The 4,321-nt window shown below is 36.0% G+C and overlaps 1 long non-coding RNA gene and 2 other non-coding genes across 3 annotated transcripts; all 3 read right to left on the minus strand.

Moving 5' to 3' along the window:
- Window positions 1-15: 15 nt before the first annotated feature.
- LOC129579761 (uncharacterized) lies at window positions 16-1,122 on the minus strand. The gene is made up of 3 exons (XR_008689290.1): window positions 821-1,122; window positions 503-572; window positions 16-414 (listed from the first exon to the last, which is right to left on the minus strand). It is a non-coding gene; the product is annotated as an uncharacterized LOC129579761 (long non-coding RNA).
- A 2,412-nt stretch (window positions 1,123-3,534) lies between these two features.
- Trnac-gca (transfer RNA cysteine (anticodon GCA)) lies at window positions 3,535-3,606 on the minus strand. Its single transcript has one exon. It is a non-coding gene; the product is annotated as a tRNA-Cys (tRNA).
- A 530-nt stretch (window positions 3,607-4,136) lies between these two features.
- Trnac-gca (transfer RNA cysteine (anticodon GCA)) lies at window positions 4,137-4,208 on the minus strand. The gene has a single exon. It is a non-coding gene; the product is annotated as a tRNA-Cys (tRNA).
- Between the last annotated feature and the right edge of the window lie 113 nt (window positions 4,209-4,321).

Raw genomic sequence — 4,321 nt, forward strand, 5'->3', positions numbered from 1 at the left:
GCATACAATCCGGCATATCGTATTTGTTGGTGCAGTTCAGAACTCGTTCAATGTTAGCTGTGGTCAATTTTACCGAGTCACCGTAGAAGAACTGTAAGAATTCCTTGAAAGCTTCCGGTGAAGCATCCGCAATTTTTACATCGCCTTTCTCTTTCAGCTCTCCATTGAACATGGCATTGAACACTGGGCTGATTGCCGCCAGAAGCGCCTTATGAGCTGGAACTTTCTGATCGCTTCCTTCGAACACGAAAATTACATCAGCGGTTTCTTCGGTGAATATGTTTTCCATGATTTTCTTCATCGGCGTTTGATTCACGAATGTGTCGTCGGGTGAATCAATGTTAACCTTGTTGTTTGGCGGCATATGGGTAGACATTATGCCTTCTTTCTCGTCAACTACTGATGATTCACGACCTGAAAGCAAAAAATCATCCATTTAAAGTTTGAAGTTGTGAGCTAGGTTATGAATGCAATGTGTACAACATAACCAAAAATCACTTACTGTGCCGATTGTTTTCGCGACTTTTGATAAGTGTTGCGTCATCCAATTTGTGATCTGATTGCGTTGATTGCTATGCATATGGAAGAGAGTTGAAACGTTTCATTACTAATTACAGCAACCAAAAATTATTATTTAGCTAAAATGAGTGGCAATGATTTTCATATCGTTCATTTACGAGATAGAATGGATTCAAATTCGCGAAAAAAGATGTTGCAAATTTTCTGTAAAACTAATACTCATTCTCAAAGATTAAGACTGATTTTTATTCTGACGAAATAAAGCTAGCTTTACCTAGAGTAAGAAGAGAAATAAAATTACCTTTCAATTGCTTTGATTGTTGCAACCAATTGCGATTCGGCTTCTTAGCGGTATTCGATCGCAAAATGTTTGTGACGAAGTGACGCCATGTCAAAACACAATAACGCGCTAAACTCTCGGGTACGTTTAATGACATGCAAAATAGATTAGATTCTCAAAGGGTTACCAATTAGAACCGATTCAGATCACCGCCAAGATTTGAATAATTTCCAATTTACTTTTCAAATTTTAAGCCTACTTTCATAAAGCAAGATATCTAAGATAAGCTTTCTTATTTATTTCTGGTTTAATCATTCAATAGCGATAATCATCACTTTATTATAATAAATCGACATTTTATATTCACTACAGACGCTCAATCGCTTTATTTCATTAAAATGATAAGTATTTCAGAGGATTGACCGATTTACCTTTGTACACAAACGGTGTACACTTTCATACAATACGCGTTACAAGAATACCATAATTCCTCATTGGGCTGTGACAATAAAGTTTCCGGAATTCATCATTTTAGCCGCTTCAGGTATAGGTATCGTGTAAAGTATTTTTTTTCCTGAGTTGGTACAACCTTAACAAACATCCATGCCAAATTTGAACTCAATATGTCAATTAGTATAGCTGTGGCAGTGGTGTAAGTAATACCCCAAAGGTACCAATGGCGATTTTTTGCAAAAGCATCGTCTTTTAGGGTAGTGTCTTTTTTTATGCAGATATCGAGTTAGAATTTTTTCCTTGAGTTGCTACAACCTTAACAAACATCCATGCCAAATTTGAGTTTAATATGTCAAGTAATTTAGTTGTTACAGCGTTATAAGTGATACCTCCAAAAGGTGCCAAAAATTGGGCTCTTCGAGTCTTTTGATTTTTCACCTCCAACACTGCGCGTGTATCTTTTTTTATTCTTCATACTCAATTAAACATGAAGTAGATAGTCCAATTATAATATATTGGGAAATAAGAGCCACAGAAAAACACATTTATGAACAGATACAAGCTGAGAAAATCGAAATTTGTGACTTTTTCTGGTTTTCATGGCGTCATTCATCAATGGATGTAGTTGTCTCTCCATCTATGTTAAATATATACCAGAATGAAGGAAACAGAATGCTCAACAACTTTGCTCAAGACACCAATGCAATATAATGCTGTATTTTTGCTCAAACATAGTTAAAAACAAGATATTTTTATGACACTTTTGCAAAAAGTCGCCATTGGTACCTTTGGGGTATTACTTACACCACTGCCACAGCTATACTAATTGACATATTGAGTTCAAATTTGGCATGGATGTTTGTTAAGGTTGTACCAACTCAGGAAAAAAATACTTTACACGATACCTATACCTGAAGCGGCTAAAATGATGAATTCTGGAAACTTTATTGTCACAGGGTATATCTAGTGAGTATAGTTATTAGAATATTATTGGTCGAACGAGTAATAAGATGCATGGTATCTTATTAGTATAGTTATTAGATGAAATATATTTGAGTAATGAGATGGTGATGTTATTAGTCTGGAACCAAATGTTTCCCATTGATAACAAACTGATAAGGAGTGCGAATTTCGATGTGGCGATAACATAAATGGATTGAGCACACAAAATACTGTATGAGAATCGAAAAAAAAATTAAACTTTTTTTTTCGATTTTCGGCTGTATTGCGACCGTCTACATGGGAAGTTTGTATGAAATTCTCGGAGCGCCGCTGCTTTTGCATTGGATTCTATGGCCAAATGTACACATTGAAATATCTCGAAAACGGCTGGGTAAATCGGCAAAACGGACCGTGATGTCACTCCCGAAGGGAGTGTAAACACCCAGCTGGTTTGATGGCCTAGAATATAAATCCGGTGGAATTTGGGCTGATCCATGGATTCTCAGGATTTGACCTGATTCCAGCACTTCAGTTTCTTTGCGTTGTGGTAACATAGGTAAAATGACTTCTGGAATCAGGTCAAATCCTGAGAATCCATGGATCAGCTGAAATTCCACCGGATTTGTATTTTAGGCCATCAAACCAGCTGGGTGTTTGCACTCCCTTCGGGAGTGACATCACAGTCCGTTTTGCCGATTTATCCAGCCGTTTTCGAGATATTTCAATGTGTACATTTGGCCATAGAAGCCAATGCAAAAGCAGCGGCGCTCCGAAAATTTCATACAAACTGCCCATGTAGACGGTCGCAATACAGCCGAAAATCGAAAAAAAAAGTTTAATTTTTTTTTCGATTCTCATACAGTATTTTGTGTGCTCAATCCATTTATGTTATCGCCACATCGAAATTCGCACTCCTTATCAGTTTGTTATCAATGGGAAACATTTGGTTCCAGACTAATAACATCACCATCTCATTACTCAAATATATTTCATCTGATAACTATACTAATAAGATACCATGCATCTTATTACTCGTTCGACCAATAACATTCTAATAACTATACTCACTAGATATATTACTAGTGCAAAAAAGTAATGAGTAATAATATAGGTTCATCTTATTAGACTAATAAGTAATAAGACCACTAATAAGATACCGAAAATGCCAAAGTATAATAAAACGGTTTTAGTGAAGCTCAAATTTAAAATAGGAAATGGATTAAAAGGTAATCTGTTGTTTAAAATTCGATGAAGAGTACTTAGAATGTCTTTTTGTGGGCACAACACTTTTTTTGCGATATGTGTTTGAAAAAATATTTAGAGAAAATGAAAAAAAATTCAGGAGGCAGACAGAGTTGAACTATCATCCCTTCGAACTGCAGTCGAATACTCTACCATTAAGCTATACCTCCTCATGTAAGCCGAAGTCCATATGATTGGCGTCGATCTGTGGCTTTGTCTGCCGTTGAACTAGATCATGATCGTTTTCTATATTTCACAATTATTCAATGCTCTTTCAATCTATTGTTTTAATTTCACTCACAAAGGCAGAGTCTGTACATGAGAATATTGATGACTAGTCATAAGAAAATCGTGACGTATCTCACGTATTGGCTGACCGGAAAAAAACTTCCGAAAGACAAAAGACCAATGGATAATATCCATAAATGGATAAAAACATAAAACGTGTACGTTTCAAAGCAAGAATGTGTGGGATGTTGAAGCAAACATCTGGTGTTTAAACCATTGCAAATGTCGCACGTATGTAAGCGTGTATATTTTCAGTAAGATAAGCTTTTAGTATGACGTTGCTATGTATGATTCTAAACGCAATGATAATTATCAAAGTACGTAAAAATGAAATGAAATTCTCTCTTCTGCTTTCTTCTTCTATTGTTTGCGTTCGAAATTACACAACAAAGAAAAAATAAAAAAAAAATTCAGGAGGCAGACAGAGTTGAACTATCGACCCTTCGATCTGCAGTCGAACGCTCTACCACTGAGCTATACCTCCACCCGCATACTTAGGTTCTAAAAGTGGACGCGACCATTGATCCGGACGATCAACATTCTTGAAGCTTCTAATACACATCATCAATAGATGAAATCATTGGAAATGTTATCAAA

Source organism: Sitodiplosis mosellana, unplaced genomic scaffold (assembly GCF_009176505.1).
Source record: "Sitodiplosis mosellana isolate CC-2019 unplaced genomic scaffold, AAFC_SMos_1.0 Smas_scaffold_6526, whole genome shotgun sequence".
Lineage (NCBI taxonomy): Eukaryota > Metazoa > Arthropoda > Insecta > Diptera > Cecidomyiidae > Sitodiplosis > Sitodiplosis mosellana.